Genomic DNA, 17,933 nt, shown 5'->3' on the forward strand with positions numbered 1-17,933 from the left:
AGTCATACATGGCAAACAATAGGGCCACTTTCTCCCAAGAATATCTGCCTCACCCCACATTCCAAAAGCATCCTCCCTTTTTCTCTTTTAAACATTGCCGCCATATGGGACCTAGGAAGTGTGCTGTTTTGTTGCTGACTGATTCCTGGAATCTCCACCCAATATGAAGCCGGGGCCCAATTCTATTTGCCTGTAGGAAGGCTGTTAACTCCTGGCATTTTCCCCAGATAGTTGGATCCAGTCAAGTGCAGAATCAGATTGATCTAAGATTTAAAGCATGAGGCTAAAAATCAAGAGAAAGGTGAGCACTAGTCCCACCTTAAGGATGAAAGCCAACTGGGTGACCTTGGGCCAATCATTTTCGCTGAGCTCACAATGTCAAGCTTGAGCAACAAGCTGGCAGACTGTTCCTGTTGCAACTAATAGATCAATATTTAGTCGATCTGAAAAATAATCTGATCTTGCACTTGTGAGAAAACACTAGGAATGTGGGGTGGGGAATGAATCCAGTTGAGTGAGTCCCCTTTTGGTTGTCTAATTATCCTATTTGGCTGCCATGTTATATTGGGTTGTGTTTTTTTAACATTGTATTTTTGTTAGTTGCACACTACCTAAGAGTCACTTGGTTTGAGTTAGATGGCCTTATAAGTCCATGAAGTAAATACTACCCCCTTGCCATGCCTTTGTATTGTATTTGCTATTTTAAAACACTGATATTATATAATACTACCTGCACCTCTGAGTAGTTCAATTTCTATGTATTTTAAGGGCATAGGGTTGGGAAATCTTTTCATTCCCTATTAAACAAGGTCCAAGGACACATAACTGAATTTGTTCTTGTTTGTTTTATCCTCATTTTCCCCATTTCTTTTGTTCCTTTAACTCTCCTTTTCTCTCTCTACAGAGCACAGGTAGTCCTCAACTTACAACCACAATTAAGCCCAACATTTTAGCTGTTAAGCGAGACATTTGTAAGTGAGCTTTACCACATTTTACGACCTTCCTTGCTACAGTTCTTAAGTGAATCACAGCAGTTTTTAAGTTAGTAACAAGGTTGTTAAATGAATCTGGCTTTCCCATTGACTTTGCTTGGGAATGCTCAGGGGTGAGATTCAACTGATGTAATAACTGGTTTGGTGAGCGTGCACTCTGCGCACGCATGCAGCATTTGCAACTCACCTTCTGCTGCAAGCCCTGTGTGTAAAACAGGTTGCCGTGCGAATCAGCTGAGCTGGAAAACTCGGGAATAAAGCACAGACTAGAGTCAGGGCGGGCAGGTGGGCCCAACAGCTGATCATTGGAGAGAACTGGTTCGCTCACAGTGGATCTTTGGAGCTACCGGTTCGCCCGAACTGGGCCAAAGCGGTAGAATCCCACCCCCAGAGATACTTCAACAGTCGTAAGTGTGAAAAGCAGTCATAAGTCACTTTTTTCGGTGCTGTGGTAACTTTGAACGGTCACTAAACAAATTGCTGTAAGTTCAAGGCCTACCTGTAGATGGAATATCAAAATGCAAATATTTCTTGGGTACAATCTTCTTTTGGATTATTTGAAAGAAATAACATGAATATTGATTTGCAACAACAATGAAGTGATATCTCAGTGTGACTATCGGAAAAATGCTACCTACATTCTCTTGACTAAGCTTTGCTTACTATGAGTATTATTCCCTTCAGTTTTATTAATTTTTAAAACAGGAATGCAATATGAAATATAATTTAATAAATATAAATTACTTCCATAATTACACTTTCAATACTTGAAAATCTAAGGATATAAAATATTGGAAATACTGTTGGCCATTTGAGCCATCAAATCCCCTGCTAAGCACAGAAAGTCAAATTAAACCAACCCATACAAGCTGTCTAGTTTCTGCTTAAACACAACTACAGCATCTTTAATTAGCTCTTTTGTCTATATTCTGTCTCTTATGTTAGGACATTTTTCAAAATGCAATCAAAGTCTATCTTCCTATAACTAAAATCTATTCTTCCACATCCTCCAGTCTAAACAGCAGGTCTTTCTTTTAGAAGATAACTCAAGATTGTTATCATAACCCTTCTCAGTCTTTTCTCAAGCTTAAACATATCCGTCTCCTTCAATCTCTTTTTGTAGAATTTCATTTCTAATCTGATTGTTCTTTTTTTTCCTGAAACTAATGCACTTTCTGTAAGTCCTTCAAGTGTAATACATAAAAGTGGACTCGGTAAGTGAGATGGGCTTTGTTCATATAAAGTGGAACAATTACTTCTGTGATTTTAACATAACATATCGTCAGCTGATGCTCAGTTTGCAATCAACTATCTTTTTCAATCAACATGGCAGATCTTTTTCCACAAGTGTTGTACTTCATTTCCATAAGGTTTTATTTATTGTTTGACAGAATTTTCTTTTATTAACAATATAAAAAATACTGAAGGAAATTTTCCCAGCCAGTGCATACTACCTAAATCAGTGACAGCAAAACTATGACATGTTTGTCAAAGGTGATACACCATAACATTTTGGATGACACACCAATATTTACCAATACCTGGCAACAACTGCGGTATTCTCCAAAGCATGCTGTATTCTATGTAATATTCAGCAGCTTCAGCCTCTGGAACCTCTCAAAATAATTTTGAGAATGGGACATGCTTTTGCAAGGTTTTCAGAGGCTGCAAAGGAGCGTTCTCTGAAGCCACTTTGAAAACAAATGCCTTGTGCGAACTGGAGTAACCTCGGGTAGGGTACAGGGGCTTGTCAACAGAAAGAGAACACTGCCTAAAGGTAAATGGTATACAGCAGATCCTAGGGAGCACTGAGCTGGAGGAATAATTGTGGCATTCCCCAAGGCTCACAACCTTGGGAACAGCTCAATGTGGCCTTTTTGAGTGGAAGCAGTGGCACTAGGACTGAAGCCAAAGCCCAGGTCTCTATTTTAGGCCTAACCTGTTGCTGAGTGCCACTGTTCAGAGTGGCCTACATCTGGAGGAGATAGAGAATTTTTCTTTTGTTCAGTGTGTGTATGAGACATGCCAGCAGAGTCAAATTAGGCATTTTATTTTTGACACACCAAACCCAAAAAATTCACCATCACTAGCCTAGATAATTCTACCATTACAATAATGTCTTGAGGAAAGTTTAGTTGTGTTCTCCATAACAGTTCCTTTACACCACCAAATCAAGAAACACAAATTAAGTACTGCATCCTGTCTCCCACAGATATCCACCCTGCACAGAAAGTGTATAACTTTATACACTAGAGCAGCGGTCTGCAACTTTAAACTCTCAAAAAGCCATTTGGACCCGTTTCCCACCGAAAACACCGGGAGCCACAACCTGGGTGGACATGACTCCTACCCAGTCACATGACCCTCCCGAGCCACATCTACCCAGGTTTTGTGGCTCCCAGTGTTTTCTTTTCTGTGGAAAACAGGTATCTCTGTCTGTCTGTCTTTCTCACTCATCTTTCTCTATGTCTCTCTCTCATCTCTCTTTCTCCCTTTCTCCCCCTCTTTCTGTCTTTCTGTCCCTCTTTCTCTCACTCTCTCTCACTCTCTCATCGGCCTCTGTCTCTTTCTTCCTCTCTCTCTCTCTCTCTTTCTATTTGTCACTTTCTCTCCCTCTCTCCCTTTGTGTGTGTGTCTCTCTCTCTTGTGTGTGTGTTGTAAGACATTTCCAAAAACAGGCGAGGGTTGGGGACTTGTTCCCTGCCTGGAGACACTGGCCTGGCCAATGTTCTGCCAATGTTCCGCGTCATAATGGGCTCCAGGAGGAGGAGGGGACGCCATCTTCCCCATTGTGAAGTGCACTAAACTTAACTGTGCTGTGCAAGGTGCTGCGAGAGCAGCAGGCAGACTATGGAGGTGATGAGGGCAGTGGCATTGGCCACAGCCAAGCCGGGCCAGTGTCTCAGGGAGAGCAAGTTGCATGTCTCCCCAAGCAACCGAGGTGCACGCAGCACCAACAAGGGCTGAAAGAAGCACCCACGAGATGAAGCAAGTAGGCAAGGGGCGCTTTGCTCCCGCTCTGGAATATGGAGGGAGTCTCCATCCCCCGCCATCACCCTTACCTTCTCAGGCCAGGCAAGGAGTTACTGGGAGGGGAGGGTGAGGGGTGGGGCCAGCTGACAGAAAGCCATAGCAGGGGGACAAAAGAGCCACATGCAGCTCTGGAGCCGCGGGTTGCTGACATTCACACTAAAGAACCAGTTACTGAGTTTCTTGGTTAATGCAGAGGTGGTATTCAGCAGGTTCTGACCAGTTCTGGAGAACCGGTAGTGGAAATTTTGAGTAGTTCGGAGAACCGGCAAATACCATCTCTGACTGGCCCCGTTCCCATCTATTCTCTTCCTCCTGAGTTCCAGCTGATCGGCTGGGTCTTCTTTTGTTGCCCTGCACAGGAGAACGGAGCTGGAAAGCAGGTTAGGGAATGGGATTTTGCAGTAACCTTCCCCCAGGAGTAGGGAGGGAATGGAGATTTTACAGTATCCTTCCCCTGCCACGCCCACCAAGCCATGCCCACAGAACCGGTAGTAAAAAAAATTGAATCCCACCACTGGTTAACAGCATATGTATTCTAATCTATATCCAAAATTTGGGATAGTTAACAAGAGGACAACACGTATCTAAACAATTGTTCAATTCATGCTCCTTTCTCCTAAGTATAATTCATCCTGAAGCAATGGCCTGTAGCCCATGAAAATTTGCATCCTAGGCTTTCAACTAATATTGCGAGGTACTTGACCATTTTGGTTCTACACCACAGTAAGTGATCTAAAAATGGCATTCATGCTATTCTGATTCCATCAACACGTACATTATGGATGGAAATTAATAAAGGAGAGAAGCTACCTGGAATTAAGGAGAAACTTCCTCATAGTGAGGATAATTAACCAGTGGAACAGCTTGCCTTCAGAAGTTGTTGGAACTTCATCACTGGAGGTTTTTAAGAAAAGATTGGACAACCATTTGTCTGAAATGGAAAAGGGCCACGTGCTTGAGAAGGGGCTTGGACTAGATTCCGAACAGGGGGAGGGGTATGTGAGATGATATTCCAAAGGGTGCAAAAACTTGGGGTTTTGAAGTTTCAAAAATGTAGCATATATGCATAATTCAAACCAGGTATTGCTTTTGTAAAGGGTGCGTGAGAATATATCAGAAGCGTTCTAGGGGTGCGGGGTATAGAAAAGGTTGGGAACAGCTGGTCCCTTCCAGCTCTATTCCGACACCCATGTTTAGCCAGTGTTTCACGTGCTTACTCCTGTCCGTTCCCTGGATTTGCACTTAGTTGCCCCTCGGGTTCCCCTGCCCCCGTCCCCCGCATCCATCCCTGGATTTTGCAACACCACTGCCTCTCCTGGCCCGGTCAGCTTCGAAAGGAGGAACTGCTCTCGTGCTCCCAAGTTCAAGGGCCAGCGGGAGGCTGGCCTCGGAAGGCTGGGGTGGCTGTCTATCCCATCTCCTGTTCAAGAGCGGGAACCCTCTTAAAATCGCCTCGGACAGTTGGCTGTCTAGGGAACTGACACTCCTCCCCTCTCCTCTCCGCTCCTCTCCGGTTAATTGCTTCCGCCATCCAAGTGTTCTGACACTGCCGGGGAATGATGACCCCTCAGCTGACCGAGCGCCCCAGGAACACGAAAGGAGCACATGTCACCCACAAGCCCGCCCCTCCACTCTCTTCTAACTCTATGGCTCCATCTCCCTAGAGCGGCAGGGGCGTACCAAAGCGCGCGCCGCTCTGTCCCCCACGCTGCTGCCTGCGCGAAATGCAAGCCGGGCCGCAGTTTCCTTCTCGTCAGTCCTCCGAGGCTGCGCCGCGCTGACATCCGTCTTTCCGACCTTTTTTTTTTCCTTTCTTTTTCCCTTCTTCAGCAAACACCCCCCCCCGCTCCTCCTCCTCCTCCTCCTCCAAGATGGTGGTGCTGTGTTCTGGTTGATCCAAGAGGAAAAGGCGGAGGCGCAGCGCGGCCCTACTCAGCCGCCACCATCTCGACAGCCACGCGCACGCCTAGAGCGCCGACGGTCTTCCCATTCCCAGGCCTCGCCTGGCCCGGCCTAGCGCCGTCCCCGCCTTAGCCTTCGGCAGCTCCCCGTGCGCTTCACGTCCTTTGCAATTGGCCGCACGGCCTAGCCTAGGCGTCGGCTGAAGGAGCAACCATCCGCCCGCCCAGCGTCCGGAGCTGGCCGGCCTCGCCAGAACCTGCCGGCTTACAGCGGGAAACGACGGGTAAGTCGGCGGCTGGGCAAGTCGTGCTCTGGGCTGGGTGTGCACGCTCCCCTTTCCGCTCGAAAGGCATCGCGCCGGCCTCAGCAGTCGCCTCGTCAAGGCCTCCCTGCCCGTCAGAGCCCCTCGGACCCAGTCGCGCCTTTCAGGGGAGACGGGCGGGCGCTTGTCCCCGGTGCGAGGAAGGGGAGGTCGCTCTTCTCCCTGCGAAGGCGCTGCCATCCGGGGCTGAGCGAGGGGCAGCCGCTAGAAGTTCCTTGGGGCCAGATCCTTTATCGGCGGCGCGGTTTAGCGCAGTGCCCGCCAGGTGCCTAGAAAGAAACGCTGAGAGAGCGAGCGAGAGAGATGGTACGTTTGGGCAACGTTAGGCCGCTGCCCCGGACACACACGTTCTTGGCCGATTAGCACAACTGAACACAATGCAACTTCACTTCGGACGGGTAGAGGGTAGGATGGTGCTGTGAAAAAACGAGGAAATGCCCTTCTGGAATCGGATTAAAAGGACTTGGGTTCAACCCCATCGGTTCTCGCGGACTCTGGATGCCGATGTGTGGAGTCTGCGTTGAAAATTGGGTATTTTGCTTGTCAGTTCAGGCCTCCTTTCTTCTATGGCCTCCACCCACTCACTACCCGCCACCGTCCGCACACAATAGTGAGAACTCTTATGGGGAGCTACTGTTTCTGGGAATTAGAAACAATTTGCCCAGGGACTCGGCTCCAGTGCAGTTTTGAAAATGTGCTGAAATATCTATAAATGGCTGCATCACCCGAGAGTAAGATGGTTCATTATAGTATAAGCAGAGAAACCAACTTTCAGTGTTCACAGGGTTGTGTAGATCCTTGTACAGATGTGCTTGCTTCTTCGTTTTTAAAAAGTTGTCCTAGGCTTTATTTTGACATCCAGTATAAAATAACAGAAATCAGCGCAAGCATGTGATAAGTAAAGTCAAACAAGCCTAGCTTAAAACATGAGGCTGTGTTCAGATTCAATTTACACGATTATGTCTTGCAAATATATGTGACTTATGTGAGAAATATTCATGCCATTTTTATTATGGTTGTATTTTTCCCATAGAACAAGTAAGGTAATCAGGTAATCCCTATTCTGAACAGTGTTGATCTGTTTTTTACCTTTTTCTGAATGCAATATATTTTGTTTTGCCTTTCTTATTTTTCTTTGTTTATTTTTGCTGAACAAAAATCACCAATATTCAGTTAACTGACATGTAAGCTACATTTAGTTCTTTACCTCAAGGGACATATCCAACCTTTACTTTCAGACAACATAATATCAGTGGGTCATTAGTACAAGTTAATCTTGTGCTTTTTAAAGTTTAATGTCAATACTCAAGTTCTAATGAACTCCAACTATATTTATTTTTTATCCTTCCTTTATTATTTTTGTAAGTAGCTCAAAGCAGCAACAAACAGTACGTAATACTGGTAGTCCTCGATTTACTACATTTCATTTAGTGACCATTCAAAGTTACAACAGCACTGAAAAAAGTTACTTATGTTGCAGCAGCCCTATGGTCACGTGATCCAAATTCAGGTGCTTGGTAACTGACTCACATTTATGACAGTTGCAGTATTCCGGCATCATGTGATCCACTTTTACGACCTTCTGACAAGCAGAGTCAATGGGAAAGCCAGATTCATTTGACACCCATGTTACTAATTTAACAACTGCAGTGATTCATTTAACATGTGGCAAAAAGGTCATATAACAGGGTAAATTCACTTAACAACTCACTTAGCAACATAAATTTGGAGCTCTATTGTGGTCAAGGACTACTTGTACTCCTTCCTTCTATTTTCTATATAACAACAACACTGTGAGGTGGGTTGGGCTAACAGAGCGATTGGGCCATAGTCACCCAGTGTTGTAGCATACTGCTTTAATCATTAGACATAAGTAGCTGTTTTAACTCTGAGAAAGAAGGAATATGCTTGTATCCTCTGCTGCCCCATTATGGTCCCAGAGGTTAGGCTTTGCCACCCACTACAACTTGGGGTTGAATTGTTGAAGAAATGGAACTTATTCTATATATGGATATAAGTATCATGTGAAATTAGAAATCTGTATGTAGAGATTCCTGAGTTACATATAAGTCTATGTCTTGAGCTGTTTCCACACAAAAACAATATAGGCAGCGGGGAGAGGCAGCAAGGTTGAGCCATAACTTGAGGAATCTATTAAGTGTATTACTTGTTTTCCTTACCTCAGATCAACACTCCAAATATTTGTCTGAGCAAAAAGAATAAATCTGAACTTGAGTGATCTTTATGACGTTTAGAAAAACCTTATGTAAGTTAGGATTCCGAGGAGGAAAATGTTCTTGTTTAGTTTTTTATGATTTGGACAGGTGTGAAATTGCTTGATCAATGCCATAATATATATTAATTTTATTTAAATAAATTACTGCAACCACCTAACAGAATCCAGATCCTTTAGTTTGGAGAAATAAAACTGAAAGTGGAAGAGCCAGTTCCCCTGCAAGTTTAGTTTATGCCACATGTTATTTCCCATAACAAGATTAAAAAAAGAATGTGCATACTTTTACTAGTAAAATCAGGTGGCTTAAGAGGGAAGGAATTATTTTATTTCTTCCCAGTAACATTTGTTAAGGATAGAAAATATCAACGTTGTACGAAGATAAAATACTTTGGCCGCTTAAAGAGAAGAGAGTACTCACTGGAAAAGACCCTGATGTTGGGAAAGTTTGAATTCAGAAGGAGCAGGGAATGGCAGAAGATGAGATTACACAGTGCCATCGAAGCAATGAACATGAATTTGGGCAAACTCCAGGAGACGGGAGAACAGCGGAGCCTGGCGTTCTGTGTCCACAGGATTGCAAAGAGTTGGACACAAAAACTGAACAATAATGCTGTATTTTTGGGGGGGGGACGAATACTTTTTCTCATCATTAGGAAATAACTGGAGAGATTGTTAAAGAGCAGAATTTTTTTAAAAAAACAATAGTTCATATGTTAATTCAAGTTCTGATTTTAATTATTACCAATTTCAAACATTTGCAGAATGAGGATAGACTTCAAGCAATTTCTTCTTCAGATTTTAACTTGCAAATTTGGAGTAATGGAGCTTATTGCAAGAATATTTAAATTTTGTCCTATTGAAATCTCTATCCTTTGGAAGTTCAAAATGACTTCTTTGGAGTTCCTATGTAGCCTCTGCTTAAAGGAACGTCAAATTTTGAGATGTGCTTTAATAGTGAAATAACATTGTCATCACAGAGTTCTAAAATGATACATAAAATGTTTTCTAGAGGGTGAGTAACTTGATCCAGAAAAAGTGATCTGGGAACTTAATGAAGGTGATTGTCCTGAGTTTAGTAAAATTATGAATGAGATGCATATTTTGTTTTATTCTGTTAATGGGATGCCTATTTTGATAGTTATTGACATGTAATGACTAAAACTGACAGAAGCTCTGATATCACATGGTAAAAAATAGTCTCCTTTGAGCTGAGCTTGATTGTTGATGACTTCATGTTCAAATCCATGTAGTTTTATAAGTAACAATGCAAAAGTGTTTTCCTACAAGAACCCTATATTTACTTATCAGCTTAGCTGATATTTCCAGATACGTAGTTTCCCACTCCAAGTATTAACCAGGTCCATCCTTGCTTAGCTTTTTGAGTTCAGTCAGAATCTGCTACATACTACCGGTACCATCAAATAGTTTACAGACTGATTTAAATGTACCGTTAAAGTATTACACAGTAAGCCCAACTGAGCCTGAATATTTCCCTCTATTTGCATTAAAAAACAGTTCAGAATATTAGCTTCTGTTCTTGATTCACCAAAGCCTGCATCATATTATTCAAACTTCTACTAAGCCCAAACAACATTATGTGTCAACCTAATCATTGCTTCATTAAACAGTTAGAAGTATGTAAAATAAAATAAGCCAAAAAAGCATATTTTTTTGGGATGGTAGTAACACATTGTCCTCTCATACAGATCTGCATAAAATAGACAAGCATCTCATCTCATTGCATTTTTTAGAATGTCCTAAAACCATGATGGCGAACCTATGGCACACATGCCACAGGTGGCATGCAGAGCCATTTGTGCGGGCACGTGAGCCTTGTGCAAACTTACCTCACTGCGCATGCATGCGCCTCCCAGCTGATCTTTGGCCCATTTGAGGCCTTTTTTGGCCTCCCAGAGGCTCAAGAGAAGCCTCTACAGCCTTTGTAGGCCGAAAAAAAGGCCCATTTCATCACTTCTTGTATTTCCGGAAATACCGGAAGTGACTAAATGGGCCCATTTTTCAGCCTACAAAGGCTGCAGAGGCTTCCTTCAAGCTTCTGAGAGGCTGAAAAAGGCCTCAAACGGGCCAAAAATCAGCTGGGAGGCACAGTGCAGGTAAGGGGGCGGCAGGGGGATCGCGCGCACATCTCACCTTGAGCCTGGTGAGATTCAAATTGTCAAATTGCAGGCAGCCAGCAGGAATTCGCCTGCAATTCTGAATTCTAACCACTGTGCCACCTCGGCTCTTTATAGCTCTATGGTTAAAAGGTTTTGGATATCTTATTCTCCAAATGGTTTGGACAACAGTTCCTACAATCCACTGCATTGACTGCTGAAGGATATTAAGATGGTTATTAAGCAGATATTACTTGTGGTTACTGGATCTGAACTACAAAAATTCACTAGCAGTGTCAAAGTGTGCTCTCAGCAGTGCTTGCTTGGTTGGGTTCGTCAGTCGGGTCCTTGACAATCAGCAGAGATCTCTGCTCATATCTTCTATTGGTTGTTTGGATTTTTGTAGCCCAGATTGCGTAACTCTAGATTAAACTAAAAACAGAATGTTGTGGCAGTATAAACAGTAAACCAGAATGACACAGGATATAAATGCTACCATTACATATTTGCATTCCAGTGTCCAATGCAAATATATAAGTTGAGGCATTTGCATAACCATACATGTATTTTTTGCAACAGAGTTCCTCCACATCTTTTAATTTAATTTTTAATAGACCTCTTGTGTAAAGCTTAGATTTACTTTAAAAATTTTGTAACCAGGGAGAGACAGTCACTCATGGCATGGGACTGGTTATGTAGGAGATTGCCTCTCCTAATTAAATCACCTGTCCGATTAGATCTGGCAGAGAAGGCATGTTGCAGATACCATCTACTACTGTCAGGCCTAGCCCAACAATGACATGGCACAATCCTGCCAAAAGTCAGTTCTTTATTTGCTTACGTCATTTAGACTGAATCTTGTCAAACTAAACTACACTGCTCAAAAAAATAAAGGGAACACAAAAATAAGACATCCTAGATCTGATTGAATGAAATATTCTCATTAAATACTTTGTTCATTACATAGTTGAATGTGCTGACAACAAAATCACACAAAAATTATCAGTGGAAATCAAATTTAGCAACCCATGGAGGTCTGGATTTGGAGTTACACTCAAAATTAAAGTGGAAAAAAACACTACAGGCTGATCCAACTTTGATGTAATGTCCTTAAAACAAGTCAAAATGAGGCTCAGTAGTGTGTGTGGCCTCCACCTGCCTGTATGACCTCCCTACAACGCCTGGGCATGCTCCTGATGAGGTGGCGGATGGTCTCCTGAGGGATCTCCTCCCACACCTGGACTAAAGCATCCCCCAACTCCTGGACAGTCTGTGGTGCAATGTGGATGGAGCGAGACATGATGTCCCAGATGTGCTCAATTGGATTCAGATCTGGGGAACGGGCGGGCCAGTCCATAGCATCAATGCCTTCATCTTGCAGGAACAGCCACATGAGGTCTAGCATTGTCTTGCAGTAGGAGGAGCCCAGGGCCAACCGCACCAGCATATGGTCTCACAAGGGGTCTGAGGATCTCATCTCGGTACCTAATGGCAGTCAGGCTACCTCTGGCGAGCACATGGAGGGCTGTGTGGCCCCCTAAAGAAATACCACCCCACACCATTACTGATCCACTGCCAAACCGGTCATGCTGTAGGATGTTGCAGGCAGCAGAACGTTCTCCACAGCGTCTCTAGACCCTGTCACGTCTGTCACATGTGCTCAGTATGAACCTGCTTTCATCTGTGAAGAGCACAGGGTGCCAGTGGCGAATTTGCCAATCTTGGTGTTCTCTAGCAAATGCCAAACATCCTGCACGGTGTTGGGCTGTAAGCACAACCCCCACCTGTGGATGTTGGGCCCTCAAACCACCCTCATGGAGTGTTTCTGACCGTTTGAGCAGCCACATGCACATTTGTGGCCCACTGGAGGTCATTTTGCAGGGCTCTGGCAGTGCTCCTCCTGTCCCTCCTTGCACAAAGGCGGAGGTAGTGGTCCTGATGCTGGGTTGTTGCCCTCCTATGGCCTCTTCCACGTCTGCTGATGTACTGGCCTGTCTCCTGGTAGCGCCTCCATGCTCTGGACACAACACTGACAGACACAGCAAACCTTCTTGCGACAGCTCGCATTGATGTGCCATCCTGGATGAGCTGCACTACCTGAGCCACTTGTGTGGGTTGTAGACTCCGTCTCATGCTACCACTAGAGTGAAAGCACCACCAGCATTCAAAAGGGACCAAACCATCAGCCAGAAAGCATAAGAACTGAGAAGTGGTCTGTGGTCACCACCTGCAGAACCACTCCTTTATTGGGGATGTCTTGCTAACTGCCTATGCTTTCCACCTGTTGTCTATTCCATTTGCACAACAGCATGTGAAATTGATTGTCAATCAGTGTTGCTACCTAAGTGGACAGTTTGATTTCACAGAAGTGTGATTGACTTGGAGTTACACTGTGTTGTTTAAGTGTTCTCTTTATTTTTTTGAGCAGTGTTTGTTACCATAATCTAATACAGGGATCCCCAACCTTTTAGACGCCGCGCCCGGTTCCGGTGTCAGCTGGGCGCCAGCGGCCTGGTTCCGGCGTCAGCTGGGCGCCGCCATCTTTTTGCGAAAAATCACTTCCGGTGGCGTCACGGAAGTGATTTTAAATCAAATCAGCGGCGCCAGCGCTTCTGGTGAGCTTTTTCGGGTAGAAATGGCTTTCTACCGGAAAAGCTCACCAGCGCTAGCGCCGCCATCTTTTTGAAGCGAAAAATTGCTTTTTACCAAAAAGATGGCGGCGCCAGCAACCAGCGGCCGGTAAGGCTTGTTCAGCGGCCCGGTACCGGTCCGCGGACCGGTTGGAGACCCCTGATCTAATAGATATCCTCAGAGTTCTAGAGAGTATCCTAAATGTCTACCTCTTCACACAATCTAGCTCCAGATTGTGCAGATCACCTACATCCTGGGAATATGTTCCCTCCTTCCTGGGAACCTGCTGGTTACTGTAATCCATCACATTTGGACTTGAGAGGCTAGCTTTGTCGGCTGTGGCACCCATCTTATGAAACATTCTCTCTACCCCACCCAAAGTCAGATTAGGCTACATCCCTGTAAATATTCAGAAGTCCCTCGAGACTAATTATGACACCACATCCAGGGGTCTCAGGGAATCAGAGACATTGTAGTACTATTTACTCTGTCCGTGCCTTGTAGTTTGTATATTTTATAGTATGTATATTTTAATTTTTATAATATTAATCTTTAATAAAGATTTTTAAATATTTTATCATGATTGTTCTTATATATTTGTTGTTTTATTGTTGTGTGCTACGTGGAGTCACTTCCTGATGATCAATAAATAATGATCAATAAATAATTACCACCATCCATAGGTTTAAGACAGAATATACAGGTAGTCCTCGAGTTACGAATATAATGGAGCCTGCCCATTCCATCCATAACTCGAGAATTCATGGGAGTGAATCTCATACCTTGAATGAGATCATTCGCTGCTTTTGCCCATGCATTTGCTAATTTAATGAATGGGCGAATGTACAGCTCGTTAAGTACACATGAGGTATCTTGGGGTGGAGAAGGCCATGGGCGGCCTAGTGAGGGAACAGGCCACCTGCTTCAGACCATCCAAGGCCTCTCCTGTCCCATAGATCCCTCATTCTCCCTCCCCTGGGGTCCGTGCAATTGCTTGTGTGTCTCCCCCCCCCTCCAAATCCTGCTGGTCTTATGAAGATCTGTCTCTTTGCCAGCCTGTTTCTTTGCCTGCTCCCTTCTTTCTCATCAGCAAAGCCAAAGCCTCTGATGGCAAGAAAGCCGGCCCATAAGGCCACCTGCAGCCTTCAGAGGCTATTTTGTCATTGCTGGAGGCCTTGTCAAGCTACAGCTGTGGAACGCTGTATTTTCCTACATTCATCCTTACAGGGCTGCTTTCTCACCACAGAGGCCTCGTCAAGCTGATCTCTGGTGAGAAAGGAGGTCTGGAAGGCCGTGCATGTTGGTAAAGCACTTGAGGATTGCATCCCTATAGGCTTCAGCGGCCCTTTGCAAAAAGCCTTTGCTGGTAGGAACAGGGCTTCAGAAGGACGCGCTTATTCCAAGTTCCGCTGGTGCCAACAAAGGCTTTTTGCAAGCCTATAGGGCCGCAATCCTCAAGTGCTTTACCAACGTGCGTGATATCCCTTTAGGCTTCAGCAAGAAAATGGCAAACACAGAGAAGTCCTGAAGGACAGAAGCCTTCCCTCCATTTGCAAACGTCCAGGCCTCAATTCGCAGAAAATGGAGGCCTAAAATGCAAGATCACATGATGTTCTCTGCAAATGCAGGCAAAGAAACTACAACAGGGAGGAGATCTTTGCAAGGTAAGTGAGTCTCCACAGGCGAAGTGCCTATGAAGACCCGGCAGGAGGAGGGGAATAGGCAGGGTGAATGTTGCAGAGCCTCTACGGTCATTCATAACAGTGAACAACTGCCATGGTGCTGTAATACTCATAATTTCGGGACCTGTTGGTAAACGCTAGGAGGGGCTTATTACATAACTTTGAACGTTCACTAAAGGTACATTTGTAGCCCAGGGAATACCTGTATGTGGAACTGAATTATTCTTAAGCAACGGAAAAGTGTTCTCAAGAAACTACATTGACGGGTACACAATCTAGTCACTGAGGCAGGGAACATATCTAAGTAGTGGACACATCAGTGGGGGATGAGAAATATTTACCTACATTCATCCCTATTTTATTCTGACTTCATCTGAAATTGTAGTAAACTGCAGTTTGATAAACATGTAACCTAGAGAGAAAAATAAAATCGTCTTTTATATGCAGAAAGGTTTGGTGCACACTTTAGATAATTTTTCCATTCCTATGTTCCCTTAAAACTATTTCTGTGCCATGAAAATCTTTAGTTCTATAAATGCTATCTTTTCTACGTACCGAAAGTGCTCAGTAGATAACTCTTGTGAGCCACCCAGGGTTACTGAGAAGGAGTGGGGCAACCATACACATTTTCTAAATAAATTTGTAAAATTCTTTTTGTTTTAGTCTCGAGCTCTATGTGGTTTACAAAAATTACATAGAATGCATGTAGTGCACATGTCCTTTAATAGTTTTTACAGAAGCTTCCACAGACAATATGTATTAAGATTTTGCTAATAGGATAAAGAAAGCAGGACAACTATTAAAGTCTGTAATAGAGACAAAGCAAGCCAAGAGTATATCTTAACTTATTTGATTGAAGTCAGTGAAATCCTTAGTTCAGTACTCTGAATAGCCAGTATACTCAATGCCAAACCAAACAAAATGGCTAAGATTTGTCTTTTTTGTTCACTCCTGTTGTCCAGATTCTTCCATCCAAAACCTTCATAATCTGTTGCCATTACTAAATTTCAGACTGCCCAACGATAGTCATCCATTTGCAGAACTAAGTCAGATTCACTACTAAACTTGCAACAACTGCAGTGATCGGTGCAATACATCATGATATTGGTGAAACAGAGACTTTCAGATTTGGGGGTTTACTTTGCCTCATTATTGCTTCATTCATATACTCAAAAAATTAGGAAAAATTACTTCTCCCCTCCCCCTAAATTTCCAGATTTCCCCCAACAAAAGTTGGTTGTGATATGTGATAAAAGTATAATTAATGCTGGGTTTTTTTTAATGGAAAAGGATACATAGTCGAGAAGAAAGATAAAACTTATGAATCGATGACATTAACATTTGAATGGATGTTATGATTATGAAATAATAGAATGATGCCATATAATTATTTATCATTACAAGTTTTATGATGAGTCATACTTGTTTTTCCATATCAAATATATCTGATTGTGAGTAGTTCTTTAGATTTGTGTATAGCACACTAGTGTGTGGTTAGTTATATATAATGGCTGCCCACACTTGGAAAATAATTAGGTAAAAGGTCTTTGAATCCCTTATGAACATGAGATCAGCACTTATCTGCTATTCATTAAAGGTCATTATTTTAAAGCTTCTGAGCAATGCTAAAAAGTTGTAGTTGCTTTAAGAAATCCCCTCATTAAAATTAAAGCAATTCTGAAGTACAAGTTATTTTTGAAAGATAAACAGCTTGATTAGTTATGATCTTGCTCTAAGGAAATTTGATTTAATAGTGACTATATTTGCTAAACTATGGTTTAGCACAATTGGAATGATGCTTCAGGAACGCAGATAAAATGTTAGACTTAGATGAACATCTTTCTTGCTGGGTCCAGCTAGGAGAAGATTCTTGGCAAGTTTAATTTGTTTCAAATAATTTTCTTCAAATAAGAATTTGTATTTTGTTTAACCAGTTACTTTAAAATTTTGATTTAATATTGATTTGTTTCAATGTTAACTGAGATTTGTTTTAAACCAAGAGATTAATCCAAATTTATTTAAAAGTCAAACTAAATTAGGTGAAAGTCATCCTTTGGGTGCATTTAAAGAAGAAAGGCTCTGGGAAGAAAATGACACTATCAGAAAAATAATCTAAAATGTGCAGGCAGTCCATGGCTTGTAATCGGCACATAGTCTTAAACCCTTCAAATTTATGCCAGCAAAATTCAACATCATATTTAGAAATAAGATCAAGCACTTTTTAACTGTAAAAATATATTTAATACTTTAAAAGGGCTATAGTTATTGCTGATAGTTACCTTCCATTTCTTACCCTCTGAAAACAGAAAAAACTCATTTGATCTATCATAATAGAAGTATTTTTGTTATATTTTCCTTAATATAGTGAGCGAATTATAAAGCCTTGAGTGCTATGGAAAGTTTTATTGTCGTTGCTTGTTGAATTTTGAGTAGAGAATTTCAACTAATAATAACAATTAAAAATTAGAAGTTCTAGCTTTATTTTATATAAAAGAAGATAAATATCACGACCCAATGAATTTATTGAATTTAAAAGCAGCTAGCAATTGGGAACAGTTTTCAAATTGTACAATAGTTCTCCATTCAGTTTTTAAAATTATAAGGAACATGTTGAGAGGCATGGTAGCCATATTTTTAAAATACAGATTATTAAACCATAGGATTAGCACTAGAGGAATTATTAGTTTTAAAAGGCCAGGCTTCCAAACCCTATATTTTATTGCTTCTCAGAATGTGTGCATTTTCAGTTTTCAATTTTGTCTTTCCATTAAATGTAGGGTTTAGCACAGTCAACAATAAATGAGAGCTTCCAGTGTGTTTTTTTCAAACTTTGTAAGCCAATCTAAAAATCATATCACTAAGAGAGAAAAAGCATATCCTGGATTAAAACTTGGTTTGTGCTTGGATGGCAAACACAAGTTTGAATAAAGCATGCTGTAATATGTAGGTTGTTCCTTAACACCCCTTAACAGTCTTAAGGATAAATTCTCCTTTCATATTACTGTTAATTATGCCTTTGAT

At 42.5% G+C, this 17,933-nt stretch overlaps 1 protein-coding gene across 6 annotated transcripts in view; it reads left to right on the top strand.

Annotated features, from left to right (window-relative positions):
- Window positions 1–5,726: 5,726 nt before the first annotated feature.
- Window positions 5,727–17,933, top strand: part of UBE3A (ubiquitin protein ligase E3A) — a 56,930-nt gene continuing 44,723 nt past the window's right edge. For 2 of the 6 annotated variants that reach the window (XM_087967124.1, XM_087967127.1), the window contains exon 1: window positions 5,775–6,210. The gene's annotated coding sequence lies outside the window, so the exon portion shown is untranslated. Of the gene's footprint in view, window positions 6,211–17,933 lie in introns of all 6 variants that reach the window. The other 4 variants (XM_026666832.2, XM_087967123.1, XM_087967125.1 and 1 more) reach the window with 4 other exon arrangements.

The sequence above is a fragment of the Notechis scutatus genome, chromosome 5 (assembly GCF_049901735.1).
Source record: "Notechis scutatus isolate UNSWTSFEM ecotype Mainland chromosome 5, rNotScu1.2, whole genome shotgun sequence".
In the NCBI taxonomy this organism is placed as follows: Eukaryota; Metazoa; Chordata; class Lepidosauria; order Squamata; family Elapidae; genus Notechis; species Notechis scutatus.